This window comes from Pteronotus mesoamericanus, unplaced genomic scaffold (genome assembly GCF_021234165.1).
Source record: "Pteronotus mesoamericanus isolate MK-2021 breed Mesoamerican mustached bat unplaced genomic scaffold, CSHL_Meso_final scaffold_1186, whole genome shotgun sequence".
Lineage (NCBI taxonomy): Eukaryota > Metazoa > Chordata > Mammalia > Chiroptera > Mormoopidae > Pteronotus > Pteronotus mesoamericanus.
In genome coordinates, this window is record NW_026555302.1 from 4,223,090 (window position 1) to 4,246,262 (window position 23,173).

Below are 23,173 nucleotides of genomic sequence, written 5' to 3' on the forward strand. Positions count from 1 at the left end.
TTCTAGACCAGAATTTCAGTATATCTCCATCTAAAAGACTATATAAGCACCTCACATGCAACGTACTCCAAACCACAGTAATTATCTTTCCTCCCGATGCCTGGATTACCCATCTCAGTGAAAGACAGTGCAATCCATCCAGAAATTCTGCAATTGCCCTTTACGCGGTTCCCTTCACCATTCTCCCTTCCCAGTGTGTCACCCAGGCCTACTAATTTTGCTTCCATTTTCAGGTATCAGTTTCCATCAACGTCTCCCCAAGACAGTACCAGAGTTCACTTGCTCAGACTCCAGTCTCTGTCCCATGCCAGGCGCTTACCCACACTCGCAAAGGAACCATCTATCATACAAACTATGCCTCTCCCTGTTTATAGTCTTTCAGGGCCTCTCACTGCTTAGATTCTGGGCAGTAAGTCCAAACGCTTTGCCAGGAAGCTGTGCATAGTTCGTCAGTCTCCCGTCCCATCGCGGTCCAGTGCACGTGGAAACTCCAGGCACAATGACCCATTTCCAGCTGTCTCCACACATCATTGTGTGTCTTCTGCCCCAAACACCCTATTCCTTCTTCCATCTGCCCCCAAACGCCAGCCTGTGGGCTGATCTACGAACCCACAGTAAAGTGAGAACAATAATGTTAGCAAACCAATGTGAGCCCCCAGATATTTTTGGAAATGAAAACAATACCCTAAGGACAACCTGCATAGCTTTTGAGTGTCATCCTAATACCCTCTTCTCTGAGAAGCCTTCCATGACTTATCTTGGTTGGGGAACCCTACAGCTTATTGTCCAAACTGGAAGACTTTTGAGGGCAAAGAGGGGGGGCCATTAATAACGAGGCTGAACAATGGGCACAGACCAGGACCGTCCCAGGGACCCCGGCTGCGGAATGGGCCCACCTCTGGGCAGAGCTGGCTGCATTCTTCCCTCAGCTCCCAAAGCACCTTTGTCTGTTCACTACAGACCATGTGCTTGAACGTCAATTCCTGCTCTGGTCTGAGAATTCCACAGAGACAAGGCTGGGCCTTTTTTATCTGTAGCACCAGCATCTCTCAGCACCTTGTACAGAGATGACACAACGTGTCATCAACAAAAGCAAACATTTGTTTAATAAATTGTCTGAGTAAGAAAGATTAGATGCCCTAATCTTGGCCAACAAAAGAATTAAAACATTCCCATTATCTTTTCTCATCCCAGATAACACTTCTTCACTTGGCTAAAAAGAGTTTTAATGGGAACAAAGTCTTCACGGAGAAAAACTCCAAGCCTCAGACCAGTGGCCAGCTGTCAATCAACCAACAGTTACTTACTCAGCATAATATACTCTTAGTGCCCAGTGGGTATAATACAATAGTTTATAATGTACAGGATGACAAAAAAAATGCATAAATGAAAATTAAAACTAATAACTAAATAAAATAAACACCAAGTAACTGTTACAGAACTTCATGGAAGGCAAGGGAGAAACCAGTCTTACTGTCAGAAGAGCAGCTCCGTGGAGGTGATGGGATTTGAACTAAGACTTGAGACATGGCTTTGACCACAAGAGAAGCAGGGAGAAGATGCCAAGGGTGGTCAGAGTGGGTGCTGGGGAGGCCGCCAAGGGTAGTAAGAATTGTTCTGGGAGCTGTATCTAGACTGCCATGGATTATTTTCAGCAAATATGAAGCCACTCAAAAAGATTGCTGGATTCTCATCTCCTCCCTCAAAATAGTAATAGTATCTACCAGAGACATACATTGAGATAGGTTGCCTTTTCCTTCCGAACCTCTTTAACTTGTAAATGTGTTAAAACATTATCTTAGGAAAATTATCTTTGGCAGAACCTCCAGGTAGAACTGCTGAAGTTGCCCCTTGGCATGGATTAACTTTCTGTGTCTTTGAAAAGTTCTCGGCAAACCACAGCCTGGCAGCTTATGGCACCTCTTTACTCCACACCTGGCCTTCTAATCTTCTCATGAAAGAAATAGCGTTACTACAGGGGCGCCATTGAGCTGCAAGCAACCATGGGTAGACCTCCCTGTCAACTCTGGGGTTCAGGGAGACGCTTTTAGAAGTGGCTGTCATACACACTGCTCCTCTAGAGTTGTTGAGTGCGCCTTACCTATACCACTAGCACTGGTGACGATGGGTATGAAAAATGTCTCCACACTCATTCCCCCTGCCCTATCCTGCTCGGGCAGGGAAAACCTTAAGCGACCAAGGGAGGCTGACTATGTTCTGACATACGGCTTGACAATGAACTGAGATTACTACAAGATCCACCGCGCTCAAAGAACACATGCACCCATCAAAGAAAGGGAATTCCTACTTAAAAACCATTCTTTCTGCTCTGTTTGAAAGCTCCTTCTCCCAAAAGGCCTGGAGCAAACACTCAGGATATTGCATAACTAGTATTGGATCTACTTTTGAAGTACAGTTTTATAAAAAGAGACTAAACCAAGTTTGTATGTAATAAGTCAAAAGGATATGCAATCTTTGGTTTAATACTTTTTTCTCCTCCTGACCCTACTGATACGGCCAACATAGGCCACAAACTTATTAGGAAACCAACAATATTAGGTGTAACATTGCTTGACATAAATGTGTCCCATTAGCTTATAAAATTTTCATAGAGCACAGTAAAACCACAACAAATGAGAAAACATTTGGTTCAAGTTACAGTCATATTTATTTATTTAACCAACGAAGGAAAAAAAAATCAAGGTAATGAGGATGAAATTAAACCAACCATTCTGTCATTAGTGAGTAGATTTTAGTGGACAATAAAGCCTTTCGATGATGCCATTATGAAAATCTATAAAATGCTTTTCAAGATTTTTATCCAAATCTTTCAAAATAACAATACTCACTGAGTTACTCCTTTATTTATTATCCAACATAGGATGTAATAGCTAAGGGAAAAGAAGCAAAGTACTTCAGCTATCATTATATGCCTCAAGAACCTTAAAAAGTAAAAAAAATATATAGTGGAGTGAAACGTGAAAAAAAGAGGCAGAAAGATACCTAAACGTGAGGGTCCTCTCATTCCATTTTTTTCTGCAAGGTACAGAGCACGTGGGCTTCAACTCCCGAATGCTGCGTGAGCCTGTGAAACAGGCAGGGGCAGGTACGCTGGAAGATCTAAAGGCTTGATGGAGGGAAGTGGGAGTAATAAGTGGGGTGTGGGGCAAAGCAGGGCAGGGTAGAGGGACCCTGAGGGCAGCAGTCTACCCTTGACAGGGAGCGGGGAGGAGTCAGAGAGAAGGTGGGCGTGGAGATGCTCAAAAGCTCGAAAAGATCATTCGCTTAACGCCCAAGTCTTGCAGGCAAACATTAGGGGGAGAGATATGAAGCAGGAGGGCCCGCAGATGAAAAACTGTGGGGCAGGAAACCATGGAAAAGTTTCAGAAATGACAGAAATGTGAAAGGGACATTTGGCTTAACACAGTGAGAGGTAAAAGCAGGCCTAGGAGAGAACAGAGTGAGTGAGGGGCAGCGCCAGGGATGCCGGCGGCCCAAGTGAGCTCACTGCACGGGCCAGGTCTGGACTTCCCTTGTTTTAAGTTACTGTAGAGGGAGAGCAGTGAATACTGAATATTGTCTCCCTTGGGAAAATCTAATAAACCACGCGGTGGGGCTACCTGAGCTTCCCCAGGACCTGATCCAGGCACATTCCTGGAGAGACACCCTCCCGCCCGCCGCCATTGCCCACATGGGAAACCACACGTAGGACAGGCCTACGTGAAAGGACTTTGAAAACCTTTCATTGTGTTTCACTGAATCCCTTGGACACAAAACATAAAGACCAGAGGGACGATCATGAGTGGGGAAATATTTGTCAAATATGGATATGATAGCTCTTCCGAATCAGGATGCCCTGCCTAGAAATTCCACTAATTGCAAAGGTCCTTACCCTTGGTGTGTTTACTTTCCTGTCACGTTATTTTTCAACATTTAAAAATCCTCCTACCTGAGGCATATACCACGGAGCTCTTAGCAAACAATCTCACTGATTTATTAAAATGGAGGCCTGCATCTAATGCATTTCCAAGGAGCTTTTTTGATGCCTTCTAGATCTTAACTACTTAGGTTAATTCCATTCAATTCAATCACTCATTGAGTGACTTCCAAGTGCAAGGTAGTGTGCTGGCTGCAAGGGGGGGCTGCAGAGATGAATCTTCTCAGCGTCCATTTCAGGTTGGGAGAGCTGCATCTCCTTTTGTAAGTGTGGCGAGAAAGCAAACTTTTCTATTATCTGACCAGCCTACAATCCCCTAGGAAGTACATTCTCCAGGAACATGTTCATTTAAAAAAAAAAAAAAGAAAAGTCAAGGAACTTCTTAATACCTGGCGATTGCACACACTGCTGTGTGTTCTTTCCTGCGTTCATCCTAGCCAAGTTCACGTCCCGTCAGTCTTGTCGTAATTGCATAACCACAGCATGTCAAGTTGTTTCTTGTTGCAACTGTAACTTGTAAAATTAAACTTCAGAACTGAGATAGTCAGATAGTCGAGCTAAATAAATGCCTACTTTAAAAATATGTGTATATATCATTTACATGCCACTTCAGATAAGCTCTCGAATTATGATCTCTGAGAGTCACAACTGTCACCAGTTGTAAAAGACAGTTTCGATGTTGCAACCCTCCCTGCACGCAGGCTCCATCCCTGTCTTCTCAGTTTTCTAAGCAGTTCGTTACACTGATCTATTGCAATCTGCTTTTCCTGCTTTAACGAGAACCTAATTAATCCCAACATTTACTTTTCCCACGCTAAGGGACTTCTACAGTTCCAAAGAAGGACCATAACAGGGCCCCAAATGTCCTTGTTTGCGCCTCACATGGCTCCACCTTGTATTGATGAGTTCAAGAGAAGCTGGTGATGCTTGTCACTCTGAGGACCCCCTGTGAATGAGTCACTTACCCTCTCCTGCCCTCCATGGGAGGTGCCATACCTCCCTCTCCCAGCCTGGGGCATGCCATTCTCTGACAGAAAATACCCAGGGGCCACTGCGAGCCTGGAGCAGGCCGTTCAGTATGTAACACCCAAGGCTCGCCTGGTCAGAGCTCCAGCACAGCACTGAGGCACCGTCCACCTGGAAAAGGTCCTGCCCGCGACCCCTCCCGGGAGCCCCTTCTTCCCGGGTAGGGCTTTTGAGTCAGTCACAGCAAATAGCACCAATTAATGAACAAACTCTTGATTTATACCTTGGGATTCTTCAAGAAGCTCAAACTACTTCAAACAGTGGCCTATGAACTCCCAGAAAATTCTAAGTGAGAGGGAGTTGGGGATATGGGGCGGCGAGGGGGCGAAATATAAATTACTAGCCAAGGAAACAAAACGATCCATTCTCTCAACCACTGAAACAGAGTTGGTGCTGAAGTAGGAAGCTAGAACCTCAGGGTCCTTCTAGGATAAACTTTAAAAAACGGCTATAAGACCTCCCTACCAACCAACGCCATTTTTCTTGGAAATCTGTCCACAGGGAGATAAGTCTGAGAAGAGGCGCAGCCGCTCCTCCTCAGACACCCCCTCAGCCCAGGGCTCAGTTCGCTGTCTTTGTGGCTTTCCCCGCAGCCTTCCAGGGCCCTTCCGCGAGCCCAGTTTGCACAGCAGGAAACTTGAGGGGAGGTTAATTTCAATGTCGCCTTTGTGATTGGTGAAGCGCTAGTCCCAGCTGTGGTTTAATGCAGATGGAGAAACTCGGCTGTCCTGCCACCGCCACTACTTACGTAGCACAACAAAAACAGGTGATCAAAGTCTAAATGCATTTCCATTTCTGATCAGTTACTCGTCCAACAGCCAGCATAGAACATGTTCTATTGATCCTACCATCCAGCTCTGGCAGTATGAAAAAGGGGAGAAAACTCCCAAATGGAGCATCTTGGACTTAAAGACCCTCAGAAACCTCGCCCCCCCACCCCCCCCACCCCACCCCAAGAGAGCTAAGGTAGCGAGTCCCCCCTAACTGAAAGGTGAGTCCTCAGGTAGAAGGTGAGCCCCACTGCCAGCAGCTGGGAAGTGTTTATAACATCTGTCTGTATAATGAACTTGTCACTTCCCCAAACAGTCCATACTGTTTCCTTAAAAAATAAAAAAATAAAGGCTACATGACTTCCGTGGTGTTTCAGCCCCCCTCCCAAGGTCTGAGTCACAGCCTGCGCGGCTTTACTGAGGTTCTAGGTGACCAGGGTGGATCACTTTCCGAGTTCCCCCAAGAGCCGAACTTACGGCTGTCTTCCAACCACACACAGCACAATCGCTATCTATTTTAAAACAATTTTCCGAACCCACATGCGATGGAAGATGCCTCCTACATAGGTCTTCAACTTCCTACTGGAAACAAAACATTCCTGTCTCACACTGCGCTTGTCATCTGCCAGGACTAATGCTTGTTTATGTATGTGTGCGTGTGCATGTGTGTGTATATATATCTTCGACCATGCCACTCTTGGAGCAAAGAAAGCCACCCCAAATTTTACCGTCGTGCCTGAGCCAATTACAGGCTTCGGAGGAGGAATGAATAGGAGAGCCCTTAAGCCCAGGGACTTCTCTCACACAAACAGTAAGTGGAAAAAAAATAAAATCTCTCAGTAGAGGGAGGGGGCAGGGCGGATGATAGAGGAAGGGCATTAAGCTGCCGACCAAAGGCAGCCAACGCGGCCGCACTTAGCGAGCTGCCTGCGTAGAGGAGCGAAATCTTCCCCTTGTTCAATACCCAAGCGCTCTCTGCCAGCCTCCCGTGGGCACGAATAATAAACACATCGAGGTGGGCAAACGGATGCACCGACACCAGCCACCCTCCAAAAGGTCAAAACTTCAGAAGCCCCGGGGATCACAGCACCCTCAAACACATCCATCAGTCGCAGCGGGACAAGGGACTTGGAGACTCAGCAAAGGATTCCGAATTTTGTGGGGGTTTTTTTTTTTTCCCCCTTCCAAGCTCTGGCTTGCAAAGTACGGCAGCTACAAGCTAAGCTAGAGAGAGGGGCAGGAAGGCTGAGGGCGGCAGGGGTGCGGGTGGGGAGGGAGGGTAACACCAGCCACCCAGGCCTCAATCTGACGAAAGCCGTCCGCAGCCCGAGCCGCATCCCACCCCTCCGCCCAGCTAGCAGACGCCCCCTGCAGCGATCGCCCCCCCACCGCACCCCGGCTTCCGTCCCCGGCAACCCCACCAGCCCAGCACCAGCAGCAACCCCCGCCTCAGCCGCGCGCCGGCAGCGCCACGATCGTGGCTCCCATCCCTTCCGAGCGGCAGACACCCCCGAGGCCTCCCTCCCAGCCCACCCGGGCGTGCCGGGGGAGTCGAGCCGGGGCGCGCACCGCCGCCAGCTCCCCACGCCCCGGGGCTGGCGACGGCTCCCGCTTACCTTGGGCGCTCGCGGGGGGGGGCTGAAGGTGGCCAGCCTCCCGCCCCCCGCCCCTTTTCTCCGCGCCTGGTTTCTTCCTCCCGCCTCCTCCTCTTCCTCCTCGTAACCACCGTGTGTCCGGGGCTCCCCCTCCTCCCCGCGGCGGGGAGTAAAAGCCGAAAACCCCGAAGCCGGGCCCGCGTGCGTGCAGGCGGGAGGCGGCGGCGCGCGGCCAGCTCGCCAGTAACTGAGCGCGGCGCGCGGCTCCCAACTAAAGTGTGAAAGAAGCGGTGGCCGCGGCAGCCGCGGCAAGGAACGTCCCCCCCGGAGTGGGCAGGGAGCGAAAGAGGGAGGGGACAGGAGGGAGGGGAGCTCCTTGCCCAGTCACTCACTCGAGGGGCGGGGGCAGCCAGACACTCCCCCACAGCCGGGCCCTCCCCGCGCCGGGCTCCCGCGCGTCGTGCTGCCCTCCCCCGGGGAGGGGCCTGCGGAGTCGGGGAGGGAGCCGCGCACGGGAGGAAGGGACCCGGCGAGAGGGCGATCGGGGCTGCGAGGGGCTGCGGGGAGGGTAGGAGGCGGGAGGACCGGCGTGTGTGCGCGTGTGTTTGTGTTTGTGTGTGCGCGCGCCGCGGGGCCGGTGGTGGGGGAGAGCGCGGCGGGAAAGCTGCGTCCGGGGCCTGTCACCCAGGCGGTGGGATGGAAGCTGCGGGGCGGCTTGGAGGCAGGGAGGGCCCAGCTCCGCGGGAGACCCAGGCCGGACCGTGGGCCCAGCCCAGCGAGCTGCGACTGCTGAATGCAGACGGAGAGAAGGCCGGGCATCCTCGGCGCGCCGCGCAGCCCAGCGGCCCCAGCCCTGCCACCAAACCGCCTCCACCCTGCCCTGGAGCCGCGGCGCCTTGCAAGATGAATGAAGCTTGGGAGACTCGGCACTGGCGGCCGTGAGGGGAAGAGTCGGGCGCGCCCTGGGTCCGAGCCTTAGCGCCCTTCGCCCCCTCCCCGCCCTTCCCGGCCTCTGGGGACTAAAGGGCGGAGGCTGCGTCTGCTGGGCACGTCCGGGATGGTTGGAATCCAGAAAGGTTGCTGGCCACCACTTTATCTGTACCGTTTTTTGTGGATCCTCACAAGAGGTCAACCAATTTCCCACCCTCTGGGAAAACGTATTTTTCTTCTTTCACCGGTCAGATTGGGTGTTTTGTGTGTGCACTTAACTGATCTTTCAGCGTTGATAGCGGTTGGATGCCTTTGTGCAGCGCCCTCCCCCACTCCCCACCCTCCGCCCCCAACTTCGCGCCTTCATTGCCCTGGACACATGAGGAATGTCAGACCTCCAGGGTGAGGACACCCAAGAAAACAATAGGGGCAAAAAAGCCTCCAAGAAAGGGTCCCGAGGATTACACACAAACCCAATCATTTCTCACTTTGGGCTAAGATGAAGTTGGGAAATGGAAAAGGACACATCAGAGCTGTGGCAATGATGAGACACTTAACTGGAAAAACAAAATCATAATTTAATTTAATGGGATGAGTTCATAGCCACCCAAATGGCTAGGAAGTCTGCCTTTTTGAAAAAAAGAAACGATTTTCCAAGTGGGCTCCCTTTTTCAATTTAAAAGGCTAGTATCACTTTATTTTTGAACCTGATTTGTATTCCATTTTTGATTGTATTTTTCCATTACCATTTAACCCCCTTAAACTCCTCCCCCCAGCAAACATATCCATGAGTCTTTTTCCTTTTTTCTCAATCCTTCCACCTCCTGACCTCCCCCTTCCCTCTAGAGCTGTCCTCCTGCTCTCCATCTATGAGTCTGTCTCTACTTTGCTTGTTAGTTCAGTTTGTTCATTAGATTCCACATATGAGTAAAATCATGTGGTATTTATCTTTCTCTGACTGGCTTATTTCACTTAGCGTAATGTTATCCAGGTCCATCCATGCTGTAGCAAAGGGTAAAATTTTCTTCTTTGTTATGGCCAAGTAGTATTCCATCGTGCAAATGTCCTATAGCTGTTTTATCTCATTAAAAAAATTTTTTTTAATTTATTTTATTTTTAGAGAGGGGAAGGGAGGAAGAGAGGGAGAGAAACATCATTGTGTGGTTGCCTCCTGTGCGCCCCCTAGTGGGGACCTTTCCTGCAACCCAGGCATGTGCCCTAGGCTGGGAATTGAACCGCCGACTCTTTGGTGTGCAGGCCAGCACTCAATTCACTGAGCCACACCAGCCAGGGCTGTACTCATCTTTTGAAGGACACTTGGGTTGCTTCTATATCATGGTGACTGTAATTAATGCTGCAGTGAATATAAGGGTGCTTATGTTTTTTAAAATTAGTGTTTTGGGTTTCTTTGGATATATTCCCAGAAGTGGGATCACTGAGTCAAAAGGCAGATCCATTTTTAATTTTTTGAGGTGTCTCCACTCTGCTTTCCACAGTGGTTGCACCAGTCCACATTTCCACCAACAGTGCCAACTATCCATATTCTAGCTCATTTTTCTTTTTGGAACCAGGGCACTTTGTAGTCTAGCCCTGTGAAGAGGGGTAGTAAAGAAGGGAGGGCATGCTAATTAAGATTCCTTCCAGAGGCAGCCAGCCACTGTCTCTTACTCTAGAAGAAATGACTCGTGTCATTTCTTTTAGCCTTTCTTTCTCATCTGTAAAACGGGATTGATAGACTAGCTCCTACCTCATAGGCTTCTTAGAAAAGTAAAATGAGGTGGCAATGTGCGCAAAACACTGCGTAATATTTGACAAGAACTCAATAAATATGAGCTGTTATTTCAGAAATAGAGTTTAACCCCAAATTTAGTAGATGCTTTTCTCTTTGCATTCTTTCTTAAAGTTGAGGGAGGAAACCTACCTCCTGGATTCATCCCAAATGCAGTCAACCCTCCTCTGAGGCACTTAGGCCACGCCTAAAAACTTCTCCTAGGGAAAAATGAAGGAAATAAATATCCGCACATGATGCTATAAGAGGATCCTGAAGGATAGCAAACTTTTGTGTTTTGCCACCTCTTTCCTTCCCTAACCTACACAGACCACTCTGAATAAACTAAGCTCTATAAATGTTGCCTTGTGTTGTATTCCATCTTGTCAGGGCTGGGAGCAGTGACTAGCAATAGAGATTTCTTGGGGCCAAGGCATTGTAGGTCTTTTTTGACTTGATCTCCTGAAAACTAACAGAAGGCCATTGAGCAATCACTTCATATACACGTAAGTTAAAGAACATCCATACTATGTCCTTTTAAAGTAAGTTTTCACTTATTCAAAGTAATACAACTTCATTGTAGAATACTGTTGACCCTTGAACAATACAGGTTTGAACTGTGTGGGTCCACTTATACATGGGTTATTTTTCAATAAATACCTGTCCTATTTTTGATGGCCTGCGGTTGAGAGTCCACAGAAGCAAAGGGCCAGCTCTATGCATTGATGTACACTATTTTATAGGGGACTTAAGCCTCCACAGATTTTGGTATCCATGGGGGTCCTGGAACCAGCCCCCCACATATACCAAGGGATAAGTAAGTTTGGGAGGGAGTCAAAAGTTATACATGGATTTTCCACTCTGCAAGGTCAGCGCTCCTAACCCCTGTGTTGTTCAAGGTCAACTGTATCTAGAAATTTCTGCAACTCACCCAAGCATGAAGAAAATTAAAATCACCATAATCCTACCATCCAGAGAGAAGCACTTAATAAGTGCTTCAAGTATATCCATTTTCCCTTCATTTATTTCACTATTTTTCAATTACCAAACATTTATTAAATACCTAGTTAGGGACTGGACAACTTCCCAGGGCCAAGAACAGGTGTATGTTAGTGTTGTTTATTTCTCAGTAGAAACTACTCTTTAGAAGTAATACTTTAAATGGTAGTGAGACTTTCAGGACATTCTACAAAAAAAAAAAGCCCGTAAAAGGAATCCTGTAATTAAATGATAGTGCTGACCAGAAACAATCTAAGTTCTGTAGGTTTTGACGCATTTACCATTTGGGGAGCCCTCTTCAAGACAAATAAGACAAAAGTACAATACTCCTTGGAATGAGGGGTCATGAACTTAATTAAGCCCCTTTTCTTCTCAGTACATCCGCTTCGGTGCTAGAATGTCTGTAGAAATTAACTGTTTTGATAAACATTTAATATGAAAAACTCATTCCTGGGGTCGATAGGACACCTTTCCCTCTTCCTTCCCAAAGCAAGAAGAGTGGGGACTTCCACTAACACACACACACACACGCACGCATGCACGCACGCACGCGCACGCGCACATACACTTTTCTGCACACAGCCATAGTAGGGGCGGTGGGACTATGGGGACTTCCAGCAAGGGCTGCAGTATAGAGGGTGGGCAGTGCGGAGCTGACGGGAAGCAGGCAGACGGCATGGGGCACCGGGGTTCTGGAGGGACACCTTAGGTGTAGGCACACACCACAAACCATGCAGCAGGAGCTGCCTGCAAAACTCTTTGGTCAGCACAAGCTAAATCTACTAGACATTTTATCACAGAATAATCTCTCTAGCTATTCATCATTATTAAATGACTATAAACAGACTTTTGTCAAAAAGATGAAATGTGCTTCTCCATTTCACAAGTAATAAAACCATCTCTTCTTTGCCCTTCCACTCTACCAAAATCTCTGAATTTCGTAACTTCAAACACTATAAATATAATTTTTTAAAATGATACCTGTTCTTGGTCAGTAGAGTTTAATTTTATTCTTCAAAGGTATTACTACCATAATGAATTTTCTTTTATCCTTAACATTTTAACTTGTGAATACGTGGCTTTATAGGACCATTCATAACACATAGATTTGAATCTTTTGTTCTTATTTTTAAGTAGAGTATTATGGATTGAAGGTGGGTACCCCACCCCACAAATTCGTATGTTGAAGCCCTAACCCCACAGTGTGGATGGTATTAGAAAGCAAGGCCTTTGGGAGATGAAGTTGTGAGGGTGGGGCCACATGCTGAGATTAGTGCCCTTATAAGAAGAGAGGAGGGAGCTCTCTCCAAACTCCCAGTCCTGGCCCCTACCCTTACACCCTCTACAGGACACAGCCACCTCAAAGGCAGGGAAAGAGCTCTCACCAGGAACCTGACCTTGCTGGCACCCTGACCTTGGACTTCCAGCTGTGGTATTTTGTGATAGCAGCCCGAGCTGACTGCTATACCATTCTCTTTACCATTGTCTATAAAAAAGAAACAAAGGGAAAATGCAGGTTGATTGAAAAAAGAATAGAACAAGCTATACATATAAAAATAGTGAAAGCCACTGGTAACTTATATAAATCTACATGAATTCAGTTTATGTGATTTATTTTAAAGGTTTCAATCGGTTAATTTTTCTGAATAATCGGATTAAAAGTAGCTTTGGAACGATTATTCAAAAACAAGTAAATATCCTAATGTAAGTATTGCTCTGAAATGTGCTATCTGAGGAAGCCAGCATTGAGTTCCTGAATTTTTGATGTATCCGTAGCCTTCCCCTATTGCTGAAATTTTACAGTCTTAGACGGTTGGGAACCTGCCACATCTTTTATGTTAGCTCCATCAAGATTTGAAACTAGATGTACGTGCGTGAGTGCGTGCGTGAGTGCGTGCGTGCATGTGTGTGTGTGTGTGTGTGTGTTCAAATTTTCTTCCTTTGGTGGTACACGAGGTACACAGATAAAACACTCAATATATTAGCAGTGGTGGATTGAGGGTTGTTTACAATTTTCGTTATAATGGTTAATTTTAATGACACCACACAGCTCCTACTGAATGGTGAAAGGCAAAATCAGAGCAGACAGATTAGAATCTGTGCTAATAACTTGCTAATGGTGTTCACTGGTGTCCCGTGATGTGTGAATTATTCTGACTAACCTCCTTTTCTAGATCTAATCATTATGGCTCTGGTTTACTTCCATTTATTGCTTCCTTAAGATATGTCATTTTCTTTTATCTCACTTTCTAACACTGGGTAGATAGAAGATGGAAATATGGAGTTCAGTCCTTTGAAGCATGGAGTGTTAAGAACCCATAACCAAGGTGTGAGACGCAGCCACGTAAGAGAAAGATGAAAGAGAGAGAGGGGAACTCCAGGCACCCAGGTAGGGTGAGCTAAGCCCCCAGGCTGTCCCCTCCCTCTCCTTCTCCGGGTCCTGGCCTTGCCCAGTTACCAGAAGTTCGCTCCCTCACAGGAACCCCCTTTCAAAACGGGCCACACAGCTCCCCCGCCGGTGTGACTGGTGAAGTCATCTTGTGCTTACTGATGCCCTCTCAGAGTATTGTCCTGCTTTCAGCTCATATGTGCTGACAGTATTGTTATTCCACATATTGGTCTTGTTGCTCCAATTTATTGTAAGCTCAGTGAGAACTGGCGGTTTTGCTGTTCCTATGGGCTCGGGCCAGGCAGCGGGGTCTCCTGCAGCCTTAGAGGTAACGTAGTAATTAAGTTGCCATGAAGTTGTGATGTGGGCTTTACTTCATGATGGAAAGCAAATATTGGTAGCCAGAAATTTCAGCAACTATGATACAGACGGATGTGGTGAAAAACAATCTGTGTGTGTGTGTGTGTGTGTGTGTGAGAGAGAGAGCAGAAGGTAACAAAATCCCCATTATTTTCACCTCTATCTCAACTTTACCTCTTTCAACACAGCCTTTTCCGATTCCCTTTTTCAAAAAGTGAAAGAATATTGAAGAGATAAATGCAAGGAGTAAAGTTATAGTTTCCTTCCGTATTTAAGCAAGAACTCCTAAAATGACTAATGTCATTAGTTTTCATTACATAACAGTACACAGAAGCTGTACCAGCGGTTCTGATGTTATGGACTGATTTCACATACAATTATTGAGAAAAAATTGTTTAATCGTCCCCCAAGGATATATTCATTTTATTCATTAATTCTGGAGAGAGGAGGGGAGATAGAGATAGAGCAAGAGCAAGAGAGAGATCAACATGAGAGAAACATCAATCAGTTGTGAGAGGCTCATAGATTGGTTGCCTCCTGAACGCGCCCTGTCAGCGGACCAAACCTGCAACCTAGGTATGCGCCCCGAATCGGAATCAAACCCACAACTTTTCGGTATAGGGGATGATGCTCCAACCAACTGAGCCATACTGGTCAGGGTGAGAATTAAAATTTTTAAGAGCCGATAGAAAATATTGCTCCCATAGAGATACAAACAACCTGCTCGTTTCAGATCATATGCTAAAAAGGGGAAAGGAAGGAATGGGGAAATTCCAAAATCAACGTTACAAATAGCTTTGTGGTGTTAGCATAGAACCAGAAAGTTTTCTAAACTTTCACACGTTTTGACTGATTTAAGGCCCCCTAAAATGCTATGAAGGTATTTTTATTATAAATATCGACGCTTTCTAGATGCAAAATCTGAGGAACAGCAAGGTTAAGTCATCAGGCACAGCCAAAGCCTCGCTCAGCTAATGTGACAGGGCTGGGACTCGCTCTTAGGCCTGATACTGGACTCTCCCATACTGACCATAACCATGCGCATGGAAAAGAACCGTGTTGCCTTCGGGAATCTTCGGAGTGGAAGCTAGCCTCAGTGCACTTTCCACCTTCTCCGCTATGGTCTCTATGACCTGTGAGGGGCCAGAAAGGGGCAATGCTGTCAGACCATGATACCTGCTGGCTACTCAGAAGCCTCCTGTGGGTTCTCCCAGTCAGGAGGCTATTAACTGAGGTAGCAGATTGCAGAGCCAAGGCGGCCAGAAGGCTTGGAACGTGGTAGCATTTCCATGCTTCCTCATCTATTTGATTAAATCAGTTCTTGGTCCTAAATACTCCTGTGGATGAAGGACAGCCTTACCTTACTTACGCAAAAGGCCCAGCATCAGGCAGCCACTGGCCTAAACATTTATAATGCTTCCATCAATTTGAAATAGCAGTTTTATTTTTTCCCCCTTTTTCCTCCTTGCCTGATTCTGCAACCCCAGTCCAGGCCTTGGCCCCTCTCCGCCGGACCCTTAAACAGTCGCCTTGATTCCTGGCTCTCAGGTTACACGCTGGCTGCTTCCAGCTCTCGCATGAATGCAGAGTGAGGTCTGAACTTCTCTGTCATGTGCACAAAACCTTACAGAACTTGGCCCCTGCCTGCTTTTTCAAACTGTTCCTGTTCCAACGGTTAAGTGGGTGGATGGCTCAGCTACCTGGCTGACTGTTTGGTTTTCATCCACGTTCTACTGTTTTCCACCCCTTGACTTGCACACGTACTTTTTTCTGTGTGGATGACTCAAACCCCTACAAGTTTCAAAAGCTTGCCTCTCAGCTGACCCCGCTCTTTCTCTATGGCTCACTAGCTCCGTGGCCACGTGCAAGCCATTCTGACCTTTCTCACCCTCAGGTTCTTCGTTTGCAACCAAAGAACCATCCTATGTACATAGAGAATTGAAGGCCTGGCATTCTGCGCATTCACAGAGCAAATATGGGTGCTTTGCAAATGGCTGTTATTATATTATCACTTGTTCTTTGAGACCCGGCTTAAGTGTCACTTGTTCTGAGAAGCCTCCCAAATCCCATGTAACTCCTTTGAAAGCATACAAAATACAGTGCAAGCTAGTGAGCATTAGCAAGAGAATTAAACAAAAGAAACCATAAAAGCTGCTATATTGCTTTTTTTGTGGGGAAAAGGATGGTGTCATAAGCTCTTCAAAACTTGGGTTAGCTTGTTTCAGGAATATTAAAATCCTGTGGTTTCAGACTCTGGTTTCTTAGCATGTGTGTGTCTGTGTGTGTGTGTGTGCCTATAGATAGATCTTTCTTTAACATTTCCCTGTAGCAATATAGTTAGATGGGGCACTGTGCCTTTAAAAATGCTTCCCACCACCATTTTTATCTGACCCCATGCAACAGAAAATGTTTGTTGAAATGCGACATTGACAAAGTCCTCCACTCTCAGCTACAAAAGAGCTGTGACCTTTTGTCAGCAGGAAGTCACCTTGAGATGCACTGTTACAGCTTCACAGCTGCCACCCACACCGCAGAGCGTACTTGAACTTGGCCATTGAACATGGAGGTAGAATAACAACGGCAACAACAGCTTATGTTTATGGAGGCTTCCTGTGCCCAGTGCTAAGCTTTGACCTAAATCATTTCCATCTGATCCTCCAAGCACCTCCATGAGGAAAGGACCATTATTACACTTCTGATGCAGACACGGAGACACATGAAAACTCACAGCATTTAGGTCCTTATTCAAAGTCACAAACCTAGTAAGTGGCAATTTAGAATTCAACCTGGATATTTCTTTTCTTTTTTCTTTTTTTAATTTTTCCATATTTATTATCCTAGGCCCTTCCAAAAAGGATCTGAGGTCAGTATGGTCAGTAGGGTTAAATAGAACATAGAAATTACTTTCACAAGGAGAAATAATTCTAGTGGAAAGTGGAGGAGGGTAAAAAAACATCCAGGGCCGGCTCAGCTACAGCATGACACTGCAGAAGCTGACCCACCTACACGAGTCTGTGTTAATTGACCTTAGGCTGTTAACTATAAATTAAGGTAATGTTTTACTGGGGTACCCGTGCTCGGGGTCCTCAATCCCTGCTCCCATTTCCACACCTGTCCAATCAGTTACAACCTCATCCCTACCCATTTGTCCCTCTTCTCTGCTCTTACTACTGCTCACCCTGCTCATGTCCTTGTCTTGTCTTGCTGGATATGGAAGTCATTCCCCTCTCCTTTCCTCTGTCCCTTTTATTTCCTATGCTGCCACCAGCCTTCTGTGCTTTTACTTCCTAAGTCAGTCTTCCTTTCCATTTCTTCCTTTGCTTGTTTCAGCTCAGATACCACCCTCTCTGGCCTGGATATTGTGGCTGTTTAACCCGTCTCCCTAACCCCTTGGCCTTGCCCCACTTACACCCGTCTTCCACGTACCAGCTGAAAAATATCAATTTTCTGCTTAAAATTGTTTACTGCCCTTTTGTATATCAAAGGGCACTATTTAAAAAGTGAAAAGATATAACAGGGGAAAACCAGAGGAATGGTCATCAAGGAACATGTATAAAGGACGCATGGACAAAGCGAAAGAGGGGAAGGATTGCGGGTGGGAGGTGGGGGTGGTTGGGGTCGGGACAGTAGTGGCGGGGAAATGGAGACAATGGCACTTGAACAACAATTTTTAAAAAAGGAAAAAAAAACAAAATGATGAAGAAAGAAAGTGAAAAGGCAACTCATATGATAGGAGAAAATATTTGCAAGTCATATGTATGATAAGCAATTACAATCCAGAGTATATATAAAAAATGCCTACAAGCCTACAACAAAAAAAGCAAACAATTAAAAAGTAGGCAAAAGATCTGAATAGACATTTCTTCAAAGAGGTTCTACAAATAGCCCATAAACACACGAAAAGGTGTTCAACATCACTAATGGTTAGGGAAATGGAAATCAAAACCATAATGAATTACTGCTTTATACCCATTAAGATGGCTACTATTAAAAAAAACAGAAGGAAAGAAATGTTGGCAAGGATATGGAGAAACTTGAACACTTGTGCATTGCTGGTGGGATTATAAAGTGGTAAACTAATGTGATAAACAGTTTGATGGTTTCTCAGAAAGTTAAACATAAAATTACCATATGTGGTATATACTACAAAAATTAAAAGCAGGGACTCAGATAGATACTTGTGCACGAATGTTCATAGCAACATTAGTCACAATAGCCAAATGGTAGAAACAATGCAAATGTCCATCAGCAGATGACTACATATATAAAACACAGGGTGTGTGTGTGTGTGTGTGTGTGTGTGTGTGTGTGTGTAATACAGCCTTAAAAAATGAAATTCTGGTACATGCTACTACTAATGGATGAACCTTGAAAACATGATGCTAAATAAACTGATGCAACAGGACAAATACTGTATGATTCCAGTTCTATGAGGTAACTAGAATAGGCAAATTCATAGAGACAGAAAGTAGAATAGCGATTACAAGTAGAATGTAGGCCAGGAGGGTGGAGGAAATGGGGAATTAATGTTTAATGAGCAGAGGTTTTGTTTGGATGGCAAAAACTTTTGTAAATGAGTAGTGGCGGGGGTTGTACAACCTGGGAATCTACTTAACGCCAGCGAGTTAAAAATGGTTACAATGGTAAACTTCACGTTATGTATACTTTACCACAATAAAAAAAAATTATTCACTGTCAACAGGATCAAGTCCAGGCTCCTTCACATGGCCAAGGAAACCCTTCACGACCTAACCTCCAGGCCCATCTCACCCGTGTCTCCCTGTGATAAAGCCCTTGAACTGGGTTCCTTTCACCATGCGGTCCCATGCTCCCTCCTCCCTTCAGATCTCAGCTCAGAACACCTCATCCAGAATGCTCCCCTGCCCCTTGACGCTTCACGTTTAACGCAGAACCCTCCCTCCATCTTTGCTTTCCATCTCTCTTAGACAGATAGGCTTCTACACATCCCTCAAGATGAAATTTTGTTGTAGCCCCTCTGTGAAGCTCCCCCTTCCTTGTTTGGGCAGGGCGTCTTCTCCCAGCGTCATGTTCTGGAATCACTCAGTGCTCTTTTCCCTCTGTGTGACCATGACTGGTTCACCGATCTGCCTCTCTCACTTAGCTTGAGAGCATCTCAAGGGCGGTAACCACAGCCCCTCAACACTCAGGCAAGGTAATGGAGTAAAAGGTCCACTCAGAAGCCCTTGGTGGATAAATTAATGTCTCTGAAGGGCTGCATCTCAAGTCTACTGCTTTTAAATTTGGATGTGGCAAGAAAAGGCCTTTGTTCTCTTGGGAAATAGAGGAAGGATTTTCCGTACTTTTCCCATCAAAGCTAGAGAAGGGCTTATTCTCAACCTATAAGAAAGTAAGCTCTTAAAGACATCCAGGCTTGGCTTGATTTCAGTTTTGTTTGGTTGGTTCTCTTTTAGCTTTAAAGATGTACTCTGAAGACTGGAAGTTATATTCTTTCTAGGTTTAAGAAGAAGAAAACTACCAGGGAAAAAAATAAATAAACTTTTAATAACTTCCAGAAAATGTGGTTCTTTAAGGAGAGATATTTCACTCAAATTATATAACATACAGCTACCCAATGCCATTTCTGACTTGTATTTTTATCCTGACTGGTATTAGCTAATCTCTGCCTATTTAACATAAATCATTATACCATCACTCACTACTATTTTCAGTTGTCTCTACCATAATCAAATGTTTACCTGTAGCCAGATTCTTAAACATAAACATCCATGAAAATTTAATATGGAAATAGAATAATGAGTAGAAATTTTGAATACCTATCATACCAGGTATGGCCCTCTCTGCACTGTTAAACCATCTGCATTTGTTTGCTAGGGCTACTGTAACAAAATTCCACCAACAGACTGGCTTAAACAACATAAATTTATTGTCTCACAGTTCTGGAGTCTAGATGTCCAAGATCGAGATGTCGGCAGGATTGGTTCCTTCTGTGGGCTGTGAGAAAGAGTCTGTTCCATGCTTCTCCTCTAGGGACTGGTGGTTTTCTGCAATCTTTGGCATTTCTTAGCTTGTGTAAACTCTGCCCTGATCTCTGCCTTCATCTTCACATAGTATTCTCCCTGAATATGTGTGTCTATCTTCAAATTTTTCCTTTCTGTAAGGACCCCAGACATATTGGATTAGGGGTCCACCCAACTTCAGAATGACCTAATCTTAACTAATTAGATCTGCAATGATCATATTTAAAAAGTAGGTCACATTCTGAGGTACTTGGGGTTAGGTCTACAACATATGAATACAGGAGCACAATTCAACCCATAACAACAGCTCATTTAGGAATTTGTTGTTATCCCCATTTTATAGAGTATGAAATGACATTTAGTGAGGTTAAGTAATGAACTCAAAGTAGAACAATGAGTGAATTGCAAAGCTAGGGTTTGAAACATGGTCTGTCTGATTTCAAATCCCAGTTTCTTCTCATTACATAAGCAAAAATACCTTTATTTACAGTCTCTGTCTTATTTCTTCTAGGTTTAGTAAATGCCTGTCAACATATTGAGTCTGGGCCTTTTCATTATTATATAATGATTTAGTTCTACTTCAAAATATTTACTGAGTGCCTGCTATTACTATAAGTATTTCAGGCACTCGGTTCAAAGATGGCTTGAAACATGGACCAGGTTTCAAGGCACTTAGCATTTAATGGAAGAGACAGACATGTAAGCAAATCACTATTTCATAAAGAAACATGAAGTGTTCGGTAGAGATTCAAGCAACTCTGTTGTGGAGGGAATACTACTAGTCAGCGGAATCCAGCCAATAATTTTTGTATCCTCACATGTATAACAAGAGACTACAGGAAGGACATTTAACACACATGCTTTCCTCCTTCATGGGACTATTGGAGAAGTCCTGTCCACTAGGAATTAATTTCTGAAGCAGATTCAGCTTCTAGGAAACCTGGCTTCAGCCTTTCTCTTCATCGATGTCATTCAGCCTCTCTCAGTGAAGGGGGCCTGGTTCTTGAGACATTGAATCTAATCATAAAGTTAAGTCCCTTCTCAGAGACAAATGATGAAGTTCCCGTGAGAGAACAAGGGGACATTTCCTTCCTTGCCAGATTTGCCTTGAAGGTCACAGATCTGATCTTCATCGGAGGAATGTACACAGGAGGTTGAACAAAGCCATTAATTTTTTTCTTTTTTACCCCAGCTACCAAAGTCAGCCTGTTAAATGAACTATTTCCAACCAAGGCACTTCTTCTAAGCCATGCCAAATACAATTCCTTGCCTTTGAAGTCATTAAATAAACTAGTTACTATAGAACTTACATGAGCGCATAGCCCTCTCAAAATGCACTCACGCACATACGCACCTGTATGTCAGAAACTCTTAATGAGCAATGATGGAATTCTTTGGGCTTCAAAGAAAGATCTTTTTGCAGACAGGAAAATATCTGTTTTAAAAATATTCTCAAGATCAGATCACTTAAGTTCTGAAACTTCAGATAGAATAAGCATGAGAATCAGAGCAAGAGAGACAAAGAGAGGGGACACCTCATTTCTAAAAAGGAAGCTACAGTATTTACACTCTCTGGTTGTAACTAGAGGCAGCAGAAGAAGGCTACTTGGTACTACGGTTTCTATCTCAAAAAGGGAGCCTCAACTATCTTCAAGTCTCTAAATTCTCTTTGATGCGCTATTTGCAAATAATGAGAGCTTGTTTATGCACTCATCCAACTAACATTTACTGAATGTCAATATCGTGTCAGGCACTGAGAAGGTTTTGAGGCCCTCAGACTGATGGCTGTGGTAATGCCAATGTCAATGGTGACAAGAACACAGATTAAAACGCCGGCCTTCGCATAGTAAGGCCTTTCCTTTGCTGTATCTGTGCCTGGTGTGGATGGGACCACTGTTCTGTTTTAGGCTTCACTTAGGTCTTCATGAAGAAGAATGTAGAGGTAAAGTACTCAGGGAGAGATATAGCCTTGTGCTGGAGACAAGCTATGTCTGTATAGGAGAAAACTAAAAAGGAGTAAGTAAAAAAACTTTATCCCAACAGAAAAATCCCCTGTACTAATATGCAAGTTTTGGGAGTAAGCAGACATTAAGTATAATACAAGATTCTTTCACCTCTGTATTAGTTATGATGCTTTTGGCTGTAAAAACAAGACAATCCACCAAAAACGGCTTAGATGATGACATTTATTACTCACATGAAATCTGGAGAGCAGGAGGTTTCTGGTTTTTAAATTCAGTAGCTTCATGAGTTCATCAGGAACTCACCTTCTTCCCACCTTTCTGCCACCCTGTCCTCACCATGTTGGCTTTTAGCTCCAGACATATCCCCTCATGGTTGCAAGACGGCTAACGAAGCTCTAGTCGTCATATCCTCACCAAACTGTATCTGATAACCTAAGAACAATCACTCCCTTTACATGTCTTTTGAACACCAAAGAGAACTTTTCAGAAGCTCCTTTTGCAGCTTCCTCTCGGGTCTTATTGGTCAGAATTATGAGTCCCATGCAGAACCCTAAACCAATCACTGACAAAGGAAATGAAATTACCATGATGTATCTAAACCATCAAGATTTAACTCTTGGGGCTGGAGAGAAGGTTAACCTCCCTCCTTCCCCCTCCCCTGCAAAGAACGTGGTTATCTGATTCCTGAACAAAATGGGAATACCTACAGTACCGAAGACAGAGCAGTGCTTGGTGGTGAGAGGAAATGAATATAATGTAGGCAACCAGAGGGACCACCACAGCAGAGTTACAGGGCAGAAGCGCCTCCAGGCGAGGAGCAATTCCATGAAGGGAACCTTCTCCGATGACCCCTGGACTTGACCTTGCTTCACAGATGAGCTTCTCTTACGGGAATGAGTTTTGCTGATCTTTAGCATAGCCGCTAAGGACACACTGTGCTGTATATTCTGCTGGTTCATATTATACCACCTTGACCTAAAGCCAAATTATGCATAAGAGTTCTAAAATGGTTTATGGCTAAGGCAGCCTGGCTGATGTCATTTGTCAAATGTGGCACTCCGGAATTATAAAACCATACAAAGGCTTTTCCGCAGACTTTTTTTTTTTTTAATGTGTTTTTGAAGCAAGAGAGAAACACCCTCCAGCTTACCTCATTGGGAATACTGGAGCAACGGGTGCATCCCATTGTAGTGGGGGGGGGGGGTCAGAAAATAGTGACCAGGGACCAGGTTTAAACTCAGCAAAAAAGGATATATGGGTGGTGTTTCTTGAGTTGATCTTTCCTTGTAAAACTGAAATTATGAGCTTCTTTGAAACGTTGAAGTTTGCTTTCTATATGCAAATTACTCAAAGGTAGAAGAGACCATCCTGATATACTTTAAAAAATATTCCCAGTGTACCTACCTAACATAGTGTTTTATATGTGGTGCTGAAAA

General features: G+C 45.0%; 1 protein-coding gene across 1 annotated transcript in view; it reads right to left on the minus strand.

Moving 5' to 3' along the window:
- CUNH1orf21 (chromosome unknown C1orf21 homolog) overlaps positions 1–7,664 on the minus strand; it is a 189,068-nt gene extending 181,404 nt beyond the window's left edge. Inside the window, exon 1 of the mRNA XM_054587667.1 lies at positions 7,350–7,664. The gene's annotated coding sequence lies outside the window, so the exon portion shown is untranslated. The remainder of the gene's footprint in view (positions 1–7,349) is intronic.
- Between the last annotated feature and the right edge of the window lie 15,509 nt (positions 7,665–23,173).